Source organism: Megascapheus bottae, chromosome 5 (genome assembly GCF_031878675.1).
Source record: "Megascapheus bottae isolate mThoBot1 chromosome 5, mThoBot2.hap1, whole genome shotgun sequence".
Classification (NCBI taxonomy): domain Eukaryota; kingdom Metazoa; phylum Chordata; class Mammalia; order Rodentia; family Geomyidae; genus Megascapheus; species Megascapheus bottae.
In genome coordinates this window covers 73,802,102-73,827,807 of record NC_143513.1, presented here as the reverse complement: position 1 = coordinate 73,827,807, position 25,706 = coordinate 73,802,102, and the positions used below count along the sequence as shown (strand labels likewise).

At 41.0% G+C, this 25,706-nt stretch overlaps 1 protein-coding gene across 2 annotated transcripts in view; it reads left to right on the top strand.

Annotated features, from left to right (window-relative positions):
• The first annotated feature begins 3,498 nt into the window (after positions 1-3,498).
• Positions 3,499-25,706, top strand: part of Ptn (pleiotrophin) — an 87,726-nt gene continuing 65,518 nt past the window's right edge. The window contains exon 1 of one of the 2 annotated variants that reach the window (XM_090333369.1): positions 3,499-3,804. The gene's annotated coding sequence lies outside the window, so the exon portion shown is untranslated. The remainder of the gene's footprint in view (positions 3,805-25,706) is intronic. The other variant, XM_090333368.1, reaches the window with a different exon arrangement.

Sequence of the window (25,706 nt, the reverse complement as noted above, 5' to 3'; positions counted from 1 at the left end):
CATCAAGTTCTCTCACACTTTTCAACTTGACCCATCTCTTCATATTTGTCACCACATAGTCAGTGGCGTCTCTCCTTTTCAAAACACCCTTGGCACCTGCTATAATTTCTATGATTTCAAGTCACCCTTGCATTGCTTATAGTTTAGCTTAGTAATACCAAGTAACAGTAAGACTCATTCCAGAGTGTTCTAGTGTACATGCATTCTTCACTGAGCACTCACAGAGGAGATGCTGAAAGCAACTTTGGGAAGCAGAATGCGTATTAAAGGCCAAATTATTTCTTGTTAGTTGGGGAAAGACTTGGTCATTCTTCCCAGGAAACAAGTACTAGGGGAAGACATTTGGCAAATGGGTCATTGCAGTAGCCTGCTGTTGAAGTTACCACGTCTACCCTTCCCTCTGGTGGTCTGTTTGGCAGAGTGGAGAGACCAGGTTTGGTCTCTCTTAATTGTTTCCCATAAAACAAAATAACTGAATGAACATGGGGCAATATATATTCTGGTATCTTCCTTCCTGTAATCCAATCTTCCTTCACTGAATTCTCACCACAATCACCTCTGACCCTTATACTAAAACTCCAGGAAGGTCAGAGCCTTTGCCTTTTCTGCTCCCTTTGCCTCGAGCTGCTTCTCTCTTGTATTTACTTGGCCAACTCCTGAGCTGTCTGAGGATCAGGATTTTCATCCATCTTTCTTCTTGATTCTATTCACTCAAAAACATACCTGCTTAAAAATGTTGGTGAAATGAACTAAACGTTTGCAATCTTCCCTTAGTGGTTGCATAACTATGCCCTGGGATAAAGTTTGGAGCTGAGTTTGAACACTTCAAGATACATTCAAAACTATGTTTTATTTAAACCTTCGTGAAAATGATAAGGGTGATTACAATTTATCACATTCCTCTAGATTTCTATTATTGAAGAAACCTAAGTTCTCTGCAACCTTCTTTAGTATTTAAATAAATATAATGGTAAATGATGTTAACATCTTGATCTTAGTAACATAATGGGCCAAGTCATTCTTTGTGATAAGGGTTGGACTTTTCATGGTGGGATATCTAGAAGTATCTGGCTTGTACTCAGTAAATGATACTTAGAGAACATTAACCTTTCGAGTTGGGACAAAAATATCTTCAGTATTTCCAAAAAATATCTCCAAGTATCTCTCAGAATACAAAATTGCATTGCATTGGTAACCGGTCATGTAAGTAATTTTCATATAAAGCAAAACTATGATCTAACGCATTAAATGAAAATCATGAGAATCTCATTCTCATTTTATGACAAATAAGTACTACAGTGAATCCTGAATTTTAATAGCTATAGAAGGTGAAAAGAAAACATGAGAAAGGTAGCAATGTTTATGAAGTAATGCACCTTCTATCTGGTGAATATAATGTAACCCTTCTATTAATTACAATAAAATATTTTTTAAGAAGAAGGTGAAAAGAAACTATAGTCCTTTCTTTAATGGTCTTGGCCTCCCATCTCTCTAGAGAGATAGGAAATACTAAGATATCTTTCGGTGAAGAAGGTGAAAATAATAGTAATAATAAATATTAATGATAGTGAAATCAGATTTAAATAAAGACTGATTGCTTCAAGGAAACAATTGGAACACACACAGAACACATAACCTTAAGTGTCAAGGAGGAAGACAGCTCCTTTATTTCATATAAAGGTGTGTGTATAGAAAGTTTGGTTGGAAGATTAGACCAGAAGTACACAAGTGAATTTCTGATGCTTCTTGATTTGAAAGAAAAGGGGTGGAGGTTGATAGATTAAAAAATCTACCAGCAGGGCCACTTTTCTCCTCCTCCTCATCCTCCTCCTCCTCCACCTCCTCCTCCTCCTCCTCCTCCTCCTCCTCCTCCTCTTTCTCCAACTGACCCTTCCTTGGGATATTTGTCCAGGTAGCAGTCAGTCTGCCTAAGAGCCCAAAGTTCTTGCTGCAACTATGTCTCTAATTTGGGTATTGAGGAACCACCTTAAGAAATGTAAATTTTAAGAGTCCTACAATGTGAGGGGGTAATAATGTTCAGAAAGATATGCACCCACTACCTCGTGTTGTAACTGGGACCCCTCTGTACATCACCTGACAATTAAAAAATAAAAAGTTCAGAGCCAGGAGTTTGGTCTAGTGGTAAGAGTGCTTGCCTAGTATGCTCGATGTTGGGGGTTCAATTCCTCTGTACCACACACAGAGAAAAGCTGGAAGTGGTGCTGTGCTCAAATGGTAGAGCTCTAGTCTTGAGGAAAGCACAGACAGTGCTCAGGCCCTGATTTCAGGCCCCAGGACTGGCACAAAAAAAAAAAAAAAAAAAAGAAAAGAAAAGAAAAAAAATAAGAAAAAAATGTCCTACGATGTGTAATAGCTACATATCCAATTGAACTGAAGAGATATAAGCTCAGAACTATGGGACAAATAAGTGCAGTGGAGTTTATGATTGATTTGAGATGTATGTGTTTCGTAAAATGTTTGCATCAGCCTGTCTAATGATAGCTACTTAGGAGGCTGAGATTTGAGGGCAGTGATTCAAAGCGAGCATGAGCCAGGAAGGTCCCTGAAACTCTCTTATCTCTAGTTAATCACAGAAAAATCTGGACGTGGTAAAGCCCCTAACCTTGAGCAAAAGAAGTTTAGAACAGCACCCAGACTTCATAGCCCAAGCTCCCCTCCCCCCCCAAAAAAGTTGTTTCCATTTGTATTATACGTCTCAGTCATTTTCTATACTCATTTAATCTAATCTATGCCATAAATATTTATCTGTGTGCCACCTCAGATTTCTAACAATGCACTTTCCTCCATTATATGATAGGCAAATTCCAAAAATCAGGATGGTCCAACCTTTGACTTTTACAAACTTCAGCGCTTGAGCTGCTTTGATTTTTGCCAAAAGCATGGCATTAAATAGGTCACTATATGTACCCCAAAAGCCAAAATAAGAGGAGGGGGATGCTTCCTAAAGGAAGCCTGGGGCCTAAATGGCAATTTTCAGCAATCTGTCCTTCTAGGTGAGGAGCTACAAACAGCCCTTTTCGGGTTTGGAGGCTGCAGGTGGGCTGGGCCGGTCTGGCAGGGGAGACTGACATCCCGCAGGGAAGCCCGGGGTGTGGGGGGGAGGCACTGCATTTGCAAACTGTGCTTTTTCATCCTGTAGATCACGTTTAAAAGAAAGTGTGCAGCCCCAACTGTAACCGAAAATAGCCATCGATTGTCCATTTAAGATATCCAACGCGCGCTAGGAAAGAATAGACCAGAGCCTGGGGGAGTTTGGAAAAAAATAAATCGTGCGTTGTGGCCTGCGAAGAGCAAAACCAGTCTTCCCTCTTCCGGCCTTCTGCGGGTTCAAACCCGTTTTCTTGCTCTGCGGGTAGGGGAGAGACTGGCCTTGGAGGCTCCTGATTTTAATAAGCTTCCCAATCAGCTCTCCCTCCCTCGCCCAGCCCCTCTCCCCCCACCACCCCCTCCCTCTCAGCTCGCTCTTCTCATCCCTCCCATTCTCCATTTCCCTTCCGTTCCCTCCCTGTCAGGGCGTAATCAAGTCAAAGGCAGGATCAGGTTCCCCCCGCCTTCCAGTCCCCAAATCCCGCCAAGGGAGCCCCTGAGCCCTGGGAGATCCAAAGTGGGGAGAGGGGAAGCAGGCGAGCGGTGACTCATCCGTCCATCCCGAAGCGGGGGGAGAGCGCGCGCGGCAGGCGCCCAGGCCGGAGCTGCAGCCAGCCGCACCGGGACCGGCCACCCCTGACCTCAGCCCTCCGCCACAGGCAGCCCGAGCCCCGGGGAGGACCTTCGCCACTCCAAGTAAGTGCCCGGGAGCGCGCGATTTCCCCAGGGGGTCTCACCCTGCGCCTCGCCCAGGCCCCCGGGCCACTTCTCTCCGCTGCCTGCACACTGGAGTGGCTGGAGTTGGACCTGGGCTGCTTGGTGATTTTTTTTTTCTTTTTTCCTTGAAAGGACAAAACTGACTTGCTTCAGAGGCCCAGGGAGACATATTTTTGGGGGTGTGGGGTGGGGACGGGGAGAGCCAGGTGAGGCAAGTTGGAAGGCAAAGCATGCGTTTCCAGGGTTGCAGCTACCTGCTAGAGCGCACGGCCCGGGGTGGCCCGGAGCTCGCCTCCTAGGTGAAAATCGGGAGCGTTGGTTAGGGAAGAAAGCCAGCCAGGGCATTTCAGAAAGCAGATCTCATTTCCCTGTCTTGCCTCTGCTTCTCTGATTGCCCCGGGGCTTGCCACCTGACTACTCCCAGCTGGCATTTCTAGGTGTGATAGGCATGGTCAGGTTCCTTCCTCCTGCTCCAGCTCGCTGGGAGAAATCCGGGAATGGCTTAGCCCGAAGTTTCAGATACACCTTGAATCTAAGCTCTCCTTTGTGTCCTAATTTTAATGACTGCTTTCTCCCCCTGCCCCCCAACCACGCTGCCACCTCAACTTTTTATTTCACTCACACAAACCTGGGGCTTACTGATTTGCCACCTACTTCACAATTTGAGTTATGTTTCTACTAAGTTAACAACATAGGGTCTTCAGTTTGGGAAAGGAACACATGCACACTGCATAAAACTTCCTTTATCAGCCCCCACTCTCCCTTGTAACACATCTCAACACACACACACACACACACACACGCAGAGTTTATGCACACTTTAGCTAACTCATTCCTCCTGTCTCATGGTTAACAGTTGCTTTGTGTATTTAGGGATAGAGTGAAAACAGATGTGAAGGGGTGAGCTAGGAAATGAGGGAATGAACAAGGAGAAGAAATATCAAAGTTCTTTTAAGATCTCTCTTCCTTAGGGTTGTTTTCACTCCAGCAGTTTAAGGTTTATGTGTGTGTGTGTGTGTGTGTGTGTGTGTGTGTGTATGTGTGTGTGTGTGTGTTGGCGGGAAGGGCCTGGAAGTAGATTGAGGAACTACCAAGAAAAGCTTTTGAAGTAATGCACTAATGGTCTGGTTTCCCAGTCCCAGGCCACTGTGGGGTAGAGGAGGCTGCAGAGCTCATTTTAGTCCTTTGATCATTCACTGATGCATTGATTTGTAGGGATATTAAAAGATAATGAGAGTGAAATAAGGAGAAGTCCGACGACATAGAAAATGAAACTTGTATTTTCCATCTCCATTATGTTGTGTTTTAAGTAAATTATGTGCCTCGAAGGCCAAATCATGGAAAACACTTATTATGTTAAATTCAAAGGAAATTAGAGTGCATATTGTCTGCTGTACCCTCTGGGATGTGCATTATTCTTAACTGGCAGCAGTTGTGCTTTCTCTTTTAAATTGGAAGATGAGATTTTTAAAAAATATCTTATTTTTCTTTTCTTAAAAACACTCTAATGCCATTCTTTTGTGCTTGAAGAAACTTTAGTGGTTTCATTTCTCTGTTAGGTCTTTAGAAGGTGCTCTTTCTTTTCCCACTGTTCACATGCCCTGTTTAGGACCCTCACCCCTACCCCTCCCCACTTTAGTGATGGGCCTGAGTAAAAACTGTACCCCTGAAGCTGTAGCAAGTGGCAGCTTGAGGTGTTGGGTCCCAGCTGTTGGCTAGATAATTAATTATGGTCTCAAAAGTAGAGTATCAAATCATAAAGCCACTGTTAATATATGACCTTTTAGTGACTTTTAAATGAGTTACTATAAAGAAGAGTACAATGGATGTAACTATGTACCGTATAATTTTTTTAAATATATTATAGCACATGTAAGTTTTCGCTTTTCTGGGCCTGTTTTCCATGAAATTTGGCATACAAACTCTTTGAAAGTTTTCATATATCTCAGATGCTCTTCACAAACAGCGATGTATAGAAAGACCTGAGTTGTTGTTGTTTGTTTGTTTGTATAATGACTTTTTTTAAAAAAAAAATTGTGGTTAAGCCAATGGCCTGGTTTGACTTTTCACAAAACCCAATCATTTAAAATAATATGAGAGAACTTAGATTCCCAAACAACTTGGGTACTTGGATTAGTTTGTATTTTCCACGTCAGTGCTATGCGTGCTTTCTTCATGTAAGTGCCATTCTCGCTTGATTTCTGAACCTATTCTTATTTGTGATGTGATTTTTATTACTACTTGGAAGTTTCTGAGGAAATAGTTTTAGCTGGCTTGTTCAAAAAGGGTGTGATAAGTTAACAATCAATTGAGGGCAGGAAGTCAACGTTTAGAATATAGAGGACTCATCTCTAAATGATTTTTAATCACGAGATTAAAAGCTTTGGCCATGAGATAAGAGCCTTGGCCTGTACTGCTCATCTCTCCAGAAGGTGTGGTCCGTGCTGGAAACACACACACCTTGTGTGATGGAAGGGTGACTGTACTCTACTTTTGGGCTCACTTTCCCTACTTTCATGTCTGGTTTACTCTGCAGATCCAGTTGAACACAACCCTCAAATTGCCTTTGTTCCAGCTTCTGCTGGTGGTGATAATGCCTTCTCCTCTGGCTGTTGGTCTAATGACTAATTTGAAGAGCTCTTGTCTCTTGTTGGCAAAAATCCATGCCATAGTTTTGGAAATGGGGGTAATATTTACATGAGAATGTTTTTCTTTTTTCTTTTTTTTTTTGTTGTTTTATGATCTGGGTGTCCTGTTTCCTTCCACAATTAATTGGCTTGAGTAGAATTTGGATCATGGTTTCCTTTTAGAGAGCTGCTTTTTATTCTTGATATTCATGTGTAATTCAAGTTTCCACCCATTGGGCCATTTTTTTTTTCTATCTGCTTCAAGCCAGTCTTGTATGTGGCAGTTTTCATAATGGACATTGCAGCCTATCTATGTTTTTAAATATAATGTGTTTGATAATTTAAGATTCTTAAGTTTGAGAGAGTTAGTTATGATGAAATGTTATCCAAGGTCATTATAATTCTGGTATTATTAATAAATTTGGTTATTTTGATCACACCATCCATCTCTGAGGGTTAAGGATAGATAAGAATATAGTCAATTGTTCTTGCTGAGATACTTTAAGTAATAAAATTTTATTTTTCTCAGAGTTCTTTATGGTTGGAGTCATTTTTTAAATCATGAGCTTAGATAATGTACCATTCAGGGTGAAAAGAAGTTCATCGTTGAGTCTGCTAAAGCAGAGCAGACAAACTATAAGGAAAACTTATTGCTATTTGCTTGCAAAAAAAATATGAGCCATAGTACCTGATAACTATGCTCTTCTCTAAGAATTACTTTGATTGGATTATTTTTATTATCTTTAGATAGTTGTACAAAGGAGGTGACATTCAACAGAGCAGCTTATGAATTCAGTGCATTTGATGTCACCTCTTTCAACATTCTCACCCATCCTACTCCTTCCCCCACTTTTAATTTTTTTAGGATATGTATTGATTTTATTATTTGCCATTAAGAATTACTCTCAGCCAAACCAAAAACATCATTTTAAAACACAAATGGCATGCTGTGTCTCAAACAGTTTGTTCTCATTTCTGCCAACTTTTTTCTTCCCCTTCCTTTATTTCTCCTCCTTCTTCTCTTTTACTAACCTACTTGTTGTTATTTTCATCCAAAAAGATGTGTGGTGCTTTGCCCAGTTTATTTGTAAGGGCCCATGTGAGTGAGGAATGTCTGCCTGTAACTGGAATTCCTAGAAGGTTGGATGTTGCAGGCTGATATTTTGACACTCAACTCTCTTGTCAGTGCCAACCAGAGGGGTTGCTTTTTGGATTCAGCGCCTTTAAGTGGTCAACTTGTAACAAATGTCGACTTTATTCTTTTAGCATTGCTTCCTCTGGGGCAGGGCAGTTAGTGGGGCAGCTCTATCACATCCAGGTCCAGCCTAAACAATTATTTATCTTGCTGCTGTGTTAAACAAGTATCCATATGGTACAAATGATGCTATTCCAGACAGTGGAGCAGAGTTAAGAAATACAGCAAGTTTCTTTTCTCTAGAGGTTCGCGGTTTTGTAACTTCAAACAGTTTGCATTTTGTAAGCAAAACTGATGAAACTTAATGAAATTCATGTAATTTATGGAACACTGCATTAGAAATTCATTGAAAGGTGTCTATCAATTAATGGCCAATATTCCCCCCACCTACTCCTACCTATCTCTGAAGAAAATTCTTTAAAAAAATTTTTTTTATTGTGAGTCATGGGGCTTGAGCTCAGCCTGGGCATTGTCCCTGAGCTTTTCAGCTCAAGGCTACCGCCCTGCCCTTGTGCCAAGCCCTACTTCCCCTTTTCTAGAGATTAATTGGAGATAAGAGTCTCAGTGCCTGGACTGGCTTTGAACCTTAATCCTCAGATCTCAGCCTCCTGAGTAGCTAGAATTACAGACATGAGCCACTGAGCCTGGCTTGAAGAAAATTCTTTAAAAAATTAGAGGTCTTCTCATGAAACAAATAGCTATTTTTTTAAATTGTTGGGATAATGTATAGAGGGATTACAGTTACTTTCGCCAGGTAGTAGGGGCATTACTTCTCATACATTGCTATTCCCTCTCGTGTTTTTGTCCTCATTTATCTCCCTCCACCCCCTCCCAATCATCTTGTTTTCCCCCTTTCCCTTTCCTATTTCAAATAAACAAATGAACGTGTATACAATATATCAGGCAACAAAGTCAGATACAGTAACAGTATGAGATTAACCATAAGAGCAAAAAAAGAGACGAGAAATAACATAGTACATTAAGAACAACAATCACACAAGATAAAGCTCTTGTATCCTAGAGTTCTTTTTATTTAGTAATAGCTTTTTGTACTTTTTCCCTTTACTCACTGCTTAAGAGCACTATACACTAATACTACATTTTATGCTAATCTTTGCTGTTTTATTGTGACCACCTGGATATGTTAGTATCTAATTATTTTTCTAACTTTTCTGTCTTCTCTTACTTTTATCTTCCCCTACCTTTCAATTTCTAAAGGGGACATTCATTTTTAAGTCTCTCTCTCTCTCTCTCTCTTTCTCTCCACACACAGACACACACACACACACACACACACACACACACACACACACACACACACACACCACACAGCAGTGGTTGAAACAATCTCACCTTTACTGGAAAAATGTCCCCATACCTTTTGAAAGATCTTGCTCATGGAGTTTGAGAACTATGCTATTTTGCGTAGTGATAAGTGATGAATGAAAAATTCAATAGTTGACCTTGAGTATCATTTATTCTTTTTGCTGGTACTCGTTTCCTAGAAGAGCCCAAGCCTTCCCATTCTCCACGTCAGACCTCCAGAGGACTTGCCAGCTCTGTCTTGCAAAGGTTGTGGAGATGAGCCAGCTTTTTGGAAAGTCTACTCACCATTTTACCCACTTCAGTCTCTCTAAACATCCATTGTTTCTGCTTACACAGCCAACTGTATTATTCAAAGCAATAAGTCTGATCATTCGAAGCTTTGTTTTCCTCCTAACTCCTACATAGCTATGAGGCTTTTACTTCTCAGTAGCTTTCACATTTATTTCTAAATCATATGAAAAAAAGTATGACTTTTTTTTTTAAATGAGAAAGATTTTGAGAAGGCAACGCAGTCCTTTCAATGATAATAGAAGAAAAGTAATAGAAGAAAAGTTGTCACATTCTTAGTTGGGGAGTTTTTTCCCCTCTTTTATAACCTAATGTCATTTCTGTCTATTCAAATGATGTCATCTCTCCATTGTCTCTCACATCTAAAGTCCAACATGCATATAAAAGTTAAGATAATCTAGAGTGATGGTTCCCTGTTTCCAGTGCTTCGCAATCAGACTGACAAATAATCTTGGAGTATGCAGAGGCCGGGGTCCCAGCTCCACATTCTTTCTTTAGTGTTGGAATTGGGGTACCAGATGTAACACACGAACTCTGGATGCAAATGAGCCGATACATGTCTTAGTCCTATCAGTCTAATATTCAATCATCAAATAGATTGAGGTTTAAATCATTACTCTTGCTATCAGCGGTGGGAATGGCAACTGTTGTGGTTTTGCGAATCAGTTTTCATACCTCTAACAATGAGGAAAATGCTTTTACCTTCCAGATCATTCTCTCCTTTTGCTCTAACTTCAGTAATAAGAAAAGAAACAGAGCCTACAAGTATATCTAACGTGTGAGGTGTGTTTAACATGTAAAAATCTCCAGAACAGACTGTTTTCCATAGAGGCTTACAGAGCATGTTGCATTCAGGGGCCCCCAATCCAGAGTTCCATCACTTTGTCACTTTATTGCCCTTGTGGTGAAACCCATAGCTGTGACCTTTCTGACCCCTGATGATTACTGTTTGGATTCAGGAGCCAGTGCAAGCCTCACCCCTTCCCTCCTTCCCTCCTTCCTTTCTTCCTTTCCTTGTAGTATGTGGGATTTGAACTCAGAGTCTAATGCTTAGCTTGCTCTACCATTTGGGCCATATGTCTCCCCAGGTTTTTTTACTTTTGTAATTTTTTTTTGAAAGAGTTTTGTGCTTTTGTCTGAGGCTGGCCTTAGACTGCTATTCTACTTATATTTCCCATGTGAGTGATTTCACAAGGATATCCCACAATGACCAGCTTATTAGTTGAGATGGAGTTTTCTAACTAGAGCCTAACTTTAGCTAATCAAAATCCTCTCCATCTTTGACTCTGGTGTAGCCGGGATTACGGGTGTGAGCCATCTTACCTCTAAGCCAGGAATCAGCATTCCATCACCATTCTGCCCACTGCGCAGTGCAAATCGACTGGAAGCTTAAGTGTTCAAATCTAAATTGAAAATGATGATGGAGTTACCCGCTTTGCTTTCCTCACAGGTGGTGGTAAAGGTAAATGGCTGTGATGTAACATTTATAAACTATAAACCATTACACTAAACATGAACTACTCTTAAGAATACCAGCAGGGGAAATTTCTGTCTCTCTCATTCCCCAGTTCTACTGATGTCTGGTTCCTTTTCTCCAAATGCCTAGAGATTGCTTAAGATGTGCAAGGTAAGTTTGATCCAGGAAGCGAGAAGGAGGGAAGGTATGTGAAAGGAATGAAGAAAAGGAAATTTGAGTCATGGTTTAAAAAAAAAAACAGCAAGAAGATAATTTGTAGGAAAGCTAAATAAAAGCAGTCATGATTTCTTTGATTAAATACTGTATTCAGATTCCTTATCAAAAGTCTTACAAGATTCAGATCACATTTCTCAGGTATTCGCCCTGGGTTGTTTACCCAAAAACTGTGCTGTTCCAACCTTTCCCTGTTTGTCGGCCATGAGGCATCTCGTAGATGTACAGATTCGCCAAGCTGTCATCCTAGCAACTAAGGAGGCTGAAATCTTTATGGTTCAAAGCCAGCCTGGGTGAGAACTCTTAACTCCCATTAATCCGCAAAAAGCTGGCGTTGGATGTGTGGCTCGAGTGAGTAGAGAGTCAACTTTGACAGGAGCTTAGTCCTGAGTTCAAGCCTCAGTACCAACATAAAAACAAACAACAATAGCAACACAAAAGCAGAGTTTGAGTCATTAAGTCTCTTGGTGTTTTCTGGCATCTGCTGATACAGGGGCTTTATTCACATCCAGTCACAGGTATTTAGTTTAGTTGGAGAAACCAGAAAGAACAGAATGATCAGAACTCTTCACCAGATCCACAGCTTGATCCAAATGGTGAGAGAGTCACAGGCAATAGTGCATCTGGCCCCATAGAGAAGCTGCTCATGCTTCTGCTCAAGCTCCTTCATGCCCAGGAATTTCCAACCTTTAGTTATTTAAGACAGACATTTTCCCCACTCCTCCTAGTTGCTATTGCCCTGGCTGATGTCTTTGTAAGAGCACAGATGCGTGGCTCTGCGTGGCAGGGTCTGCCAGGGAGTCTGCCACTGGAGTCTTCTCCTCCCAAAGCAATATGGAATCCAAATGTTGCTTTCTTCGTTTGCATGAAACGCATGATGGGAAGCTTTGGAGTAAACATGAATCTAAATGTTCAAAGATGGTCAGTGGTGGTTTGGATTGGAACTGGGGCTCATACTGCTATTCTTTTTTTTTTTTTTTTTGCCAGTCCTGGGCTTGAGCTCAGGGCCTGAGCACTGTCCATGGACTTTCTCAAGGCTAGAGCTCTACCACTTGAGCCTCAGCACCACTTCTGGCTTTTATCTATGTATGTGGTACCGAGGAATCGAACCCGGTCTTCATGCATGCTAGGCAAGCACTTTAACCACTAGGCCAAACTCCCGGCCCCTGCTATTCTTTTCTTAGTGTGAATTTGTATCAACTGTTTTCCCTTCCATACCGTAATGGAAGAAGAACAAGAGTGGGTACTATCTTATATGACCCCGTGAAGGCATTAGGTTGCCAGAGAAGAACCAGAACTTTTTTTTCTTTAGTTCAGATTTTTTCAATAAGGAACATAATTAGGTAACAGAGAAAGTCATGCAGGGTGGCAAATAGAAACAAGTCAAAACTATAGAATATCATTTGCATAGTGACCTTCATGATTTGGTCCCATCCAGTAGCCTTTATTTTAAGCAGAAGATCATCAGGTGTCATGAGAATCTATCAAACCAGTCAGGTGTCCCTTCTGGGGACAATGCGTTCCTATAGAGGGGCTTCCAGTGAAGAAGCTTAAAGCTTCTAGAAGAAAGAACACAGATAATTTGATAGATGATTTTAAATGCATGTCCATGTTTAAGTCTTGCAGCAATGACATAAAGCCTTCCTACTTAACCTTTTTTTTTGGCTCACAATATAGGTTTCATTATTGGATAATGTCTCTAGACACATGCAGGCTCTCAAACACAAATGTCTGTTTCACCTAAGTCCCTCAACCATCTCAGCTGGTCCTAAGAGCCTGGGAAATTCTGAGCTGCTGTGGGCTCCAGGGATGGGGAGAATGCACTGTCTGTAGGTGGGTCAGCTCCAGGGCGCAAACCTCTTTGATGCCTGACACTCCAGGGTTTGGCAGTCTTCAGGGTGTTATTTATTCTCTCTGCTATTATTTGGAATGACTAGTGTACAATTGGCTTCAGTTGAAAGTGAGTCAGATCAAATTTGGGTCTGAGAATCATTCTTGATCACAGAGGAGGGGTGAAAGTCAAACGCCTTTATTGTCTATGCCAGTGTTAAGATTCCCACCAACTTTGGTCTCATGTGTGTGTGTGTGTGTGTGTGTGTGTGTGTGTGTGTGTGTGTGTGTGTGTTTTAAACTTTATAAAAGAATAGTGTTTTAGTCTAATTGAGTTTTCCTTCTGATATGCTGTATCTGGGGATTTACAGATACACTTCAAGGCTGACATGAATGAATTTGGTCTGGAGAAGTAGATCAAAAGCAGTTTAGAAAGAGACATTTTTTTTAAACCAATTCCCCTTTAAACAGATCCCCATTTCCTAAATGCAGGGTAACTGCGGGTTCCCAAGATTCCAACCAGAGATGTTCTGTTTGAAGAGGTGAAATGAGGGCCATTAACTTCAAAGGCAAGCACAATAAAAATAAAAGTGGATTTGAACTGTGAGGCCTTAGGGAAAATATCCAAGAATGGGTAAGATAGAAGCCCTTTGTTTAGAGAGAAGAACTCCAGGCCTCAGAAAATGCTATTAGTTGGGTGTTGAGCTTTCCCATCGTAGACAAATGACAGGGAAATGTTCCATTTGGTCCTTGGGCCCATCTGCTGTGATCCTGCTCCTTGGGAAATTTCTCTAGAAAGCAATTGCTTCCCTCACTTTCTAAGTCTCTTGCAAGGGCTTTATATGTCTCCAGCAATAATAGTCCCATGAAATCAATCCAACTCCATTGGCAGAGACCACTCCATTCCCATCTTGCTCTTCTCAGAAGACAAAGCAGTATCAGCAATGATGGTATATAGTTTCTGCCTCAACCAGGATGGGTCCAATCATGAGTGCAGGGCTCTAAGCTGAACAATCTGGTCCCTGGAACAAATTCTTCCTGCATCCATGTCTTCTAGATCTTCTTTGGAGTTGCTACTTTCCATAGATAGGTTAAAGCACAGCAGGTCCTCAGCCCAAGGCTCTCATTGGTCTGTCAGTTTCCTAGGTCCTGTCAGCCCAGGGCTCTCATTGGTCTGTCAGTTTCCTTGGTCCTGTCAGCCCAAGGCTCTCATTGGTCTGTCAGTTTCCTGGGTCCTGTCAGCCCAGGGCTCTCATTGGCTGGTCAAGTTTCTTGTGTTGATGTTTTGCCTTAACTGCTGTTTACCATCTATTGTGTGGAATATTGGACATCCTGTTTCAATATTTAGAAAAGAGGTTAGACTTGGGCCTAATATGTTTCTATTAACCCATTGCTAACAAAATGTCTCATCTAATTATGCACATCAAACACAACACTTCAGTTCTTCTCATCTCAGATTGACTCCTTCTCTATCTGATGTTACAACTGCATCAAGGTGTAACAAGTTCCACCATTATCCTCCATTAGACTTTGAGCAATAGCAATTGGAAGTAAATATAGGAACACAAAGTGATTTTAGTGTTTCTTTAGCAAAGAAGATCACTCTAAGATATAGAGAGTGTTTCTCTCCCTCAAATAGGATCAGTTTTGTTGATTTACTAACTTCCCATGATATTCCTTATCTCAACTCTTGGTGGCATTTAAGCAACACAAAACAAACAAACAAACAAACCAAAACCTACCTTGTTCCTGGAGAAGTTTTTAGACCTGAAGAGTGACTTGGCACCTTTGATTGAGGTGTAGGGAGACACAGACTAGTGGGCAAGGCTTTACAAAGCAAGGATGCAAATGAGAACCTAGGGAGCTGACTTATAAATATGTATGACTTTACTGAAATAAGGATGAGCGAAACTGACAGAGAAGTGTCATGTGCAAATGAGGGATATTGACATACATATCAGAAAAAAATAAGGCCTGGAAGACTTAATCTGTAGCTCTGATAACATAGCCCACAAGCAGGTATCTAGCTGGTATGTTTCCCTTTTGGAAGTTGCTCTCTGAAAGCAACTTTGGTTGCCAAATCATCATGGGTCACTAGTCTCTCTTATTTAAAGGAAGTCACTGTATTTTCACGGAACATCATTTTTATAAATTCCATGGGTAGCCATGTAGTTCTTTCACTTTGTAAGGGGCCTGACTTGCAAAGAAGTAGGTGTGCCTTTCATGTTTGCTGGTGTGGGGAATTAGAGCGTCCTCTTTCTTCATTTCTCTCCATCTTTCTGCTTGCCTCTAGCTCTTCCCTGCATTGACAAGCAAGATGCTACCCAGCAACCCCAGCCACAAATGGTTCCCTGAGACATCAAAGGCATCTCCTACTTTACTATTTCTTCATGACTTCTGCTTTATTGTTGTTGTTTTCATTGTTATTCTGTCATTATTTCTTTGTTACGTTCAGCTGTGATATTACCATTGTTGGAAATATCCTCCAAGTATCAAGTAGGAGGAACCCCACCCCAGAAACCAGGCTCCCACTATACTTGTATCTCATCCATGTTGTATCCCGTCCTCATGCTGCACTTGGACACCTCTGTCTCTTGCAGTGCTCTGGAGAGCTGGAACAACACATGAAAGTTCAAGGTAACTTTAAGTATTATTCCATGAAACTGCCAGGCTAGGAGGCAGTTGTGTCCCTTACCACGAAATATCCCTGGAAACTAAAAATCTTGCCCTCTTTTCTTACTACTTCCTCATTCTTTACTGAGCATCATTTACCAACATGAATAGTAACAAGATAGATAATATTTGTCGAGTGCTTTTGTATATGGTAGTAAGCCCAGCACTTGAACTCTGCGTTCAATGCTGGGGCTGAATTCTCCCCACAACTAGGGTAGGACTGCTTATTTTTGTTAATGAAGGAACTGGGTCTTAAGGATTCTTAGGTAACTCATTCACGATCACAAATTTGTAAGAAGTAGAATCAATAAAACAGCACGAAGTGAATACTTGAAAGGAATGAAGTTGGGGAAAAGGAGTAGGGGAATATAGAGAAGAAGGAGGGGGATGCAGTCCAAAATTCAATGTATATTTTACAAACTTAAGAAGAATGAGGGAAGGGATGAGGAACAGATGAGAGCACTGAAAGGTTTGACACTGATCTACATAGATTGTATTCAGAAACTTTCATTAAATGACAACTTCTTTGTACAGTGACTTAAACATAATAAAAGATTTTTTTAAAGAAAGGACTAGAATTGAGGTTGTAACTTAAATACATCTAACAACAATTTTCCTCAGTACCATATTTCTTCTCTCTCTTTTCAGAGACAAGACCCCAGTGACTCTTCAAGTCATTTTAGTTCAATATTTCCTTCTTCTGTCTAGTCAGGGTCTATGGATAGGATGTCATACCATGTGTATGACATTCTGGTCTGGAAGATGCAATTGATTGGATAATGAATGCTGTCATCAGTTTAGAAATCCTTCTTTACATGTCACTGCCTACCTTTCCATTCTCCAATCTCTTCCCAGGCATGGGTTAGGCTGGCACAGTGTTTCAACATGCTTGTGCTGAGAATAGGGCAGCTCAGCCTGATCCGTTAGCCTGCTATCACCTGACTAAATTGTTTGTTGGACTGCTCTATTCCAGCCCCAGAGGAGGCCACAATGCTGTGTTTGTTTGTGTGTGAGAGTCTCTGGCTTTGATTAGCAGCAAGCCCCAGCGCAGCTGAACATACAATAGGGACGAAAGGATGGGGGGAAAAAAGAAGAAAACTCCTGCTACAGTTTCCCATTGGAAAGCATTTGCTGTCAAGTATAGACACCCAGCCGCGGAACACAGGGGCAGAGGCTGGGAAAGGTTAGGTGATGCATTCTCCAGGACCTGCATCTGTGGTGTATGGGGAGGCTTTCCACCCTGTATCCCTCAAAATGTATTTCACAGTTCTGGTTTCTGACTGAAATTCATAGGCTTACATGAGGGGTAAAATCCAGAAAATCAATAAGCATGGATTACAAAATTAAGACAAAAACAGTAAAAAGGAAAGCTAGTCTGTACAATTGAAAGCCTTCAAGGTCCCAGTCTGTAGGCACCTCCAGAGAGAAACAGAGACTGAGAAGAGACAGAGACTGAAAGGGAGACAAAGAGATAGATGGAGAGAAAGAGAGGCAGTAAGACACATAAAGATAACTTGTGGTAAAGAATAGCTTTGTCAGGGTTTCTGAAAGAAGACGATTAGGAGGGGAAAGTGAATGGAGCACAAAAAACACAGGCTTTTTTTTTTTTTTTTAAATAGGAGTGTATTGCAAATGTGGCCAAAAGACAGAGGGATGTGTCCCAGGTGTGAATGAAGAGTGAGATGATGCTACATAAGACATTGAGGAAACTAGGGCAAAAAGGCCTGATGGGTGCAGAATGGCTGTGAACAGACATCATAGCTGGGATGTTGAAGAACAATACGCCAGACCCTTCAAATGCAGGCTATCCTCCTTGAATTTTATTGTGCCCAACAGTATGGTATCCTTGAGGGTTCTTTATAAAAGCAAGGAAAAATAACTTGGTGAAAAGTTATTCCAGCTAGGATATAAGAAAGATTCTTTTGGGACAAGTAATAGATTACAGGTGGAAATAATTAGTTGGGTTATAAAAAGTAATCCTGGGAACCATGCCTTCCTCCAATCCCCTTGATCTTGTACATTGTGGAAATCCTGTCCATGCTTCAGTGCTCTGCTTAAATACCATCTCCTCCATGAAAATTGTCTTATTCCTCTAATGAAAATGCATACGGACTCATTTTTCTATTTCTCCACTTTATGATTTTTCTTTTATGTTTTTTCCCTCCCTCTTTCCCTTCCTTCCTGCCTCCCGCTTTTCCTTTCTTCCTTTTCTGTATATGTTAGGAACACAACCTATCAGGCTCCATGTTCAATGTCAGGAGTACAGGGATGAGTGAGGGTGGTGCTCGTCGTCAAATCACACATCTCATTGCAGAGAGCAGGTAAACAGAGAGATAGTGCATCAGTGCAATTCAGGATTTGTACATGTGTTTAATTTTTGGGGGGAAGGGTAGCTAGTCCTGTGGCTTGAACTTAGGCCCTGGGCACTGTCTCTAATCTTTTTTTGTTCAAGGCTAGCCCTCTACCACTTGAGCTATAGCTTCATTTCTAGCTTTTTTTTTTTTTTTGCCAGTGCTGGGCTTGAGCTCAGGGCCTGAGCACTGTCCTTGGACTTTCTCAAGGCTAGAGCTCTACCACTTGAGCCTCAGCACCACTTCTGGCTTTTTTCTATGTATGTGGTACCGAGGAATCGAACCCGGGTCTTCATGCATGCTAGGCAAGCACTTTAACCACTAGGCCAAACTCCCGGCCCTAAAAATATGTTTTAAAAAAGGCTAACAGTAGAGGTAGAATATTGGCCTTGATCAAAAAAACCCAATTGAGAGTGCAAGGCCTTGTTCCAAGCTTCAGTACTAGCACACACATACAGCCAAAACAAAACAAAAAACTGAGTTTTTGAAACTGCTGGATTGGGGAATCCTAAAGGAAGAGGAGCAAGAAGAGTTGACTTAGGGAATGAGGCAAGTGATCCAGGCCTGAAGGAATTGTAAGGAGGCAGAATTATTGGTGGAACTTATCTGGGGTTGGGTGCTGACCAGTGAAAGTATTTTGTAAAAAAAAAAAAATCATTCTAAGAGAAGTTGCTACTTTATTCTTCCCTATACTCCTGTGTCCCTGAGCCTTTGCCGGCTGGAGCCTTTTGATGAGAAGTAGCCTTAGGCTTGTGGTCCTAGGTCTCCATGGAAACCCATCTCCAGCTTGAATGCTAGCCTTCCAGGCTCATTACTACACATTTTCCTCTTTAACATACTTTCCCTACAACGTGGTAAGTCCAGGCTAACATTATTATTTTTTCCCCTGGGAAATACATAGTTTTAAATTACTTTGTCCCTTATAGATAGAGGTTTCCTTGAATATACTAACTTTCCAGAAAACTCTAATCAAGTCTAGACATGGCACATGCAAATGGAACGGTTTGAGGCCACATCTTCTAGGTTAATTTGCCTTGAAAGCCATTTGTAGTTCAGGTGACCACAGAACAAACACTGCTGTGCCCACATGGAGATGGAGATGCCAGCTCTTGCCCAAAGTGTTCTTTTTCCTTGTAGTCCTTTCATGAAACTCAACTTCTGAGAGACAGTAAAAGCTACACTCTTATGGCTCAATCTATATTGATTAAGGTAGGTGTGATCAACAGGGTTGTGCTGTTTCCAAAGGCAGAAACAATATGTTATGTTCTTGGTTAAAAGAGTTCCTGTCTAAGGAGAATCTATTATCTGGTGTCTCCTTTCCTGCTCCTCCCCAGGCCCTGCTGGGCTACCAAATCTCTCTCTTCCTCTTCTGTATTTTCTTTGTCCCACTTCAGGGGTTTTCTTTGGTAGTGATGGCAGAGTGGAGGGTAGAGAAACCATTGTCCAAGTTTTCTTCCCTTGAAATGTATTTTCCCCCCAGCTTTGATAAAAGAAAGAAAGCTCAGGAAATCAAACTTGTCTGGTTTCTAGTCCTCAATTTAATTATAACTCAGAAGAGTTGGGATATGTCCTGAGGACAGAGATTAGAGAAGATATTTTCCAAGAGGGCCATTTAGCTTAGTATATACTATATTTAATGCGGTTTCAGATTGGAAGTTAGTAATTTAATTCCTGGCTCAAGTAATTTGGGCCTGGAGAGGGTAAAATCTTTTTCCTTTCCCACTTTGAATAGTACTGGAGTTTGAATTCAAACTCTCATGCTTGCTAAGCAGACTCTCTTACCACAGAACCACTCCTGATTATTGCTTAGTTATTTTTGAGCTTCTTGTCTAATGACTTTAACAACCATCCTCCATGTAACATTTTACTATTCACAAATTGCTTTTGTATCTTATTTACTCTCCAAATAGTTCTATGAGATTAGTTTCTGAAATTGTATTTTTATTATCTTTAATCATACCGAGCTCAATTTTCATATTATTACTCTACCTACAGATAAAACAAAGGGTATATCTGTGTTTTTTTCCAAAACAGAGAACCTGAGTGCTACCTTATCTATCTCAGAAGATCTTTGGGGAGTGGATTATTATAGTCTGTGAAAGTATTTTGTAACAAATATTTCCACAAAAGTTGCTACTCTCTTCTTTCCTATGTAATGCATTATTCTACTGCTTAGGAGCACTGTTTCTTGAAGAATATTGTGCCTGTAATCCTCTGGGATAATCCTAGGAAATGAGAAGGTACTTAGGCGTGCACTCATTCTTTGGCACAAGTGCATGGGCGTGTGTGTGTGTGTGTGTGTGTGTGTGTGTGTTACTATAGTTTGGATTTAGGGCGTTGTACTTTCTGGTTAGGTGCTCTTCTACAAGAACTGAACTCAGCTCCTAGTCCTCTTTCACTTTATTAAATCTTCAGATAAAGTCTCATCGTTTTGCATGCAACCAGTGCCCAGTTTGTTGGCTGCGATGGGGTCTCATGTTACATTTTTCTCACTTGGCTTTGTCTAAGCTTTGCATTCTGAATAGCTGGGATTACAGGTTTCAACTACCATACCCAAAATTACTGTCATAGTTAAACTTGGGAGCTTTTTTTTTCACTTGTGTGTATGAATGTGTGCATACTATATCCAGCACACACACACACACACACACACACACACACACACACACATTCCATCATAACACTTTTGCAACAGCATGGAATTGGATACAGTTCAGCACTGACTTAGTCTTTCATTTAAATCTCTTAAACTATTCAGGCCGCTGTCCTATCTTGTAAAACAAGGACAACTAAAAGATTGCGAAGATCTCTTGAAGAGCTTTTTGTTGTTGTTGTTCTTTTGTGGGTCATGTGGCTTGAACTCTGGGCCTGGGCACTGTCCCTGACCTCTTCAGCACAAGGCTACCGCCCTACCCCACTAGCCACAGCCCCACTTCCTATTTTTTAGTGGTTAATTGGAGATAAGAGAGCTGGCTTTGCACCATGATCTTCAGATCTCAGCCTCCTGAGAAGTTAGGACTACAGGTGTGAGCCACCTGCCTGGCTCTTGAAGAATTTTAATTCAGGTCTTATGGTCCCGCTATGAGATCTCCAGATTTTTCCTCTTTTTCTCCAGGATCCCTTTCATATTCTATTGTAAGCCATTGGTTCTCAAACTGTGGTTCTCAAATCTGCAACATAACTGTACCTAGCAGTTCACTAAACTGCAAGTTCTCAGTACTCCAAACTCTGAGGGCGGGGCCAGTAACCTAAATGTTCTAGGCCCTCCAATGGTTCTAATCTCTGAGAAAATTTGAGAACCACTGATTTAAACTTTCTTGATCCTGCTTAGTAAATGCAGCTACATCATCTTCCTCTACTATGTTATGACTTTAAGTACAAGTCAAGGAGGGTTCAGCGAAGGCCTTTTGTAAAGTTCGTCTGTTTTTCTCTGGTGACTTCCTAAAGTAAGAACCTACTGCCCTTACCTATGAAAGTTTGCCCAAGAAATGAAGTTTTCAGCTATTGACAGTCTTCACTTCTCCTGCTTTTATTTTATTTTTTATTTTTTTGCCAGTCCTGGGCTTGATCTCAGGGCCTGAGCACTGTCCTTGGACTTTCTCAAGGCTAGAGCTCTACCACTTGAGCCTCAGCACCACTTCCGGCTTTTTCTATATATGTGGTACCAAGGAATCGAACCCGAGTCTTCGTGCATGCTAGGCAATCACTTTAACCACTAGGCCAAATTCCCGGCCTTCTCCTGCTTTTAAAACACAAGCTTTTCATGGTCACACTTGAACCAACTGACCTTGCTATTCTTCAAAACCTAGTTTACATGTAAGTATATTAACTAAAGGTAATTGCATAAAATATACATTTCCCTGTAGCTAGCAACTCATTCTACAAACCACCACATGAATGGCAGATGCAGATGTGTTTTATAAACAGTGACCAACAGTCATTTCTTAGCCATCCATGCATCTGGCATTCACTTTAAGCACCTAAGGGCACCGTGGATTGTTTTGTCATCTCTGTGCCTTTCAGTGATAAGTGCACAAGATTTTAAAAATGCGAAATCCAAAGAAATCAGCCAACAAAAATGAAGTACAGACAGGGGATGAGAAATAATTTGACACTAGAAGTGAAACTCCAATCATAGAGTGAGGTGAAATGAGTGGGTGAGGATGGTGATTCTACTGCCATCTGAGAGCCTCTGGACACAGCCAAACACACTGAGCAAAGAAAGGCAAGAGAGCAAAAATATGGGATGTGGCAAGGAGATGGAGGAGAAAGCTATTTCCCCCTCTCCAATTTGCCAGCAACAAAATCTCTTCAATGGCATAGTTGGGTCTGTTTTGCAACACTAAGAAATCAATGAATACAAACCTGGAAAAGTGTGTGACAGTTCACCAGGCATAGGAACAACCTGTTCTGTATTGTAAGGTGCACTACAGAGAAAAGAAAACAAACTGAGTTACTCTTGATTATAGTTTCACCGCTCCTCTCATCCAAGTAGTTTGTCCCAGTATCTTAAACGTTTTACATGACTGTATACTAAGCAAATATTAGTTTTAGTCTATTTTAATTTTCTTATGCATTTGTCAATGAAAGAGAGTCTTTAGAAGCTGAACAACATTTTTTCATAGGTCATAAATCACTCATTGTTTTCCTCCTGGATTAAAAAGGGTGCTTTCATGGCTTTTGATTACATACTCATGTTTAGCTTCTCCCCCCAGTCTTGCAGTGGGAACTGTCTGCATATATCTGCCCTCACATTACTCGTGAAAATAGCTATACTAGAAAAGTGGTACATTTGTAAACTAGGAAGAAGATTTTCCTAGTTGCAATACCTATCCATTTATTCAGCCATCAACTATTTTTGGGATGCTCACATATCATTCTTCAAAACTCTGGGAAACCCAGGTATACAAACATCAAAGGTCCTTACTTTCATTCTCAGTAGATGAGAGGCAAATAAATAGACATGATTCTTGTTAGTAGTAAGGATGATAAAGGAAGTGACAGAGGAAAATGTAGTACAGATCGATGATGATGATGATGATGATGATGATGGTGTGTGTGTGTGAGGATGGGATGGACAAAGATACCAGATGCAGGGAGGCCTCCATCTCAGATTATGCAATTTCAGTGATGAAATCAAAACTTCTTATGTTGTGCTTTCATTACCATATATTTATGAAAATTAGCTGTTCCTATTAAACACATTACTTAGCCTAGTCACTCATGACTTATTTTTAATAAAACCGATGAGAAAAATCCCCAATAATTAGTTTATACATAGAATTTTAATTCAAGGCTATCACAACTTTTTCTTCCATATTTTAAGCCATATTATATTTTTGCCATTAATTTTATGAAGTCCTGTATGTAAATACCAAAGGTAGTGGTCAAGCTAAGAAATGACTATGAAACACTTTTGTACTTGAGTGTATAAAAGAAAATCCACTCAAAATTAAGTCACTATACAACAAAAAGAATAGTGTTATAGAAAAATTCCTAAATCCAGCTGGGCATGGTGCCTTACACCTGTAATCCTAGCTACTCAGGAGGCTGAGATCTGAGGATCAAGGTTTAAAGCCAGCCTGGGCACTAAAGAACATGAGACTTATCTCCAATTAGCCACTAGAAAATGGGAAGTAGTGCTGTGGCTCAAGGGGTAGCCTTGAGCTGAAGAGCTCAAGGACAATACGCAGGCCCAGAGTTCAAGCCCCATGACCCACCAAAAAACATGTAAGGATTGGCATTCATTCAAAATATTATTAGAAGAAATACTATTAACACCTTTATTAGTTTTATTATTACTACATGGGTATGAAAACAGTCATTGAATTACCCGCTTAAGCAATGAAACACGAATTGTGAGAAAAAGAATTCTATATGCAAGTATGTGGATAGACACTATTCTAACCAAATTCCAAAGAGGAATCCAAATCATATTTGGTTTAAGGGATTTTTTTTTCTTACAAAGCAAACATCTCTTTGATTCTTAGCAAGCTGTGAGCAGGTAGCAAGTCTGGCCTTTAGCGAAAGCTTGGTAAATGGTATTAACCTAGAGTTTGGAGGAGAGAGCAATAAGGACTTGGGGGGCTTCTTTGCTTGTTTAGTTGTGCATGCCTCAGAGAATTCAGTGCTGCCTGTAGTGGGAAAACAAGGGCCTTCTCAGAGTTGTCTAGTCCCTTCCTTATCCATCCATTAGCCTGGAAGCTCTGAATGGGACACCTGCGGACATTGTGGAACACTCGTTAAAGAGTGTGGCACACACAGTCCTCAAAGCTTCCTCTGCGTGTCTGTGAAAAATGAAGCCAGGAGTTATAACACAGAGCAGCATTCTCTCAATCCCAGCATGCTCTGCAAGACTAGCTATCACACCAAGATGTTTGAAAAATAGCAGTGGCCCTGCAGCTGACAAGGAGCAGCGGGGCTGGGGAAGGCAAGTTGCTGGCTTGTCAGGCAACTGCTGCTAGCATTGAAATTCAAGTGACAGGAGAAAGTCATGAAATCAAGAGAAAGCAAGGACAGTAGGCTTGAATTTAAAGATTTAAAAAAAAAAAGCCTATAGGCTTGTAGAAACTTATTTTTCTCTCTGTTTACTGTCCAGAGTTGTATGATTTTCTATAATCTTCCAGAATCCTGCCTCAGTTTTCTTTTTCTTACTTTGGTAGGATTCCCTACCCCCTTCTTTCTCTCTCTCAGCAATTGCGTCAAGGCTGATGTGGAGTATGTCTTAATCCCCAGTTAAAATGATACAATTCATCATATATTAGTCATGCAGGGAATAAAACAATCAGAGCAAAACAGCGATGCTAAATTTCCTAGAAGTGTGAAATGAACCAGTTTGAATGACAGTTGTGGCGCATCGGGTTGGTAGAAAAGAGTATTCATTTGTATTTTGAAGCTGGGATGTTTTGCTTTACAGAAAAGTTTGTCAGGGAACCCTTCTATCTCCTATCCTATTAGGTGAGTAAGGAGGAAGTGTATCGTTGGGTTGCAGGGGACATCTAAGTGTGGAGAGGATTTGCAATGAAAGATGAACAGAACAAACAAGAAAGAAAGAGCAAGACCATTTTATTTCCTCATGGCATAAAATAATAATCACGAAATTGAAGCTGCTCAGTGGCTGCTTAAGAATAAATGCAGCCATAAGACATAAGTATACTTTGTCTTCTAAACTAGCAGGCACATATTGAGTGCATACAAACTATGCAAAGGGATTCTACAGCTAGATGCAGGGAAGATATATTTTTCCCTAAATAGTCCCATGATGTGGGAATCCAGCTGTGTGGACTTAAGGAAGTAGAATGTATTTGGAGCTGGTACATCAAGAAGGGCAGGAGTATTGAGGAGAGCTTGAAAAAGGACGTAGACCACTTAACATTCTCACTTACCCTCAGATGTCACTTTGTAGGCTACTCAGATGCAGTACAGGATATGAGAAACCTTACCTTCAAGGAGCCGGAGCAAAGCTGTGTGAGCTGTGAATGCTTGGACCCTTTGAACACATGAGTACAGGTCCTGTACAGATCCTCTGGGCCTCAAATCTTGACATTTTGTCCTTATCCTCATCCGCACAGGCCTGAATACCCTTTGTGGACACGGAGAGACAGGCTGAGACTCTGTCAGACTCTGATAAAATGGAAAACAGAACCCCACAGGGGAGAAATCCTGGGCTTTCCATTTCAATGACAGAGGAAGCTGAGCAGCCAAAAAAAGAACTCAGAGCTGAATGAGGAGGACTGAGGGCTTGGGAAAATGACAGAAATGTTTTCCTGTGGCCCCTTGGAGAGCCTCCATTCAATGTCAAGTTTAGGAAATACTCCCCAAAGAGCTTTCAGGTTATGGGTATAAAGGTAATACCCTCTTTGGAGACTTAAGCTTCCTGAGAGCAAATAAGAAGGAGAGAG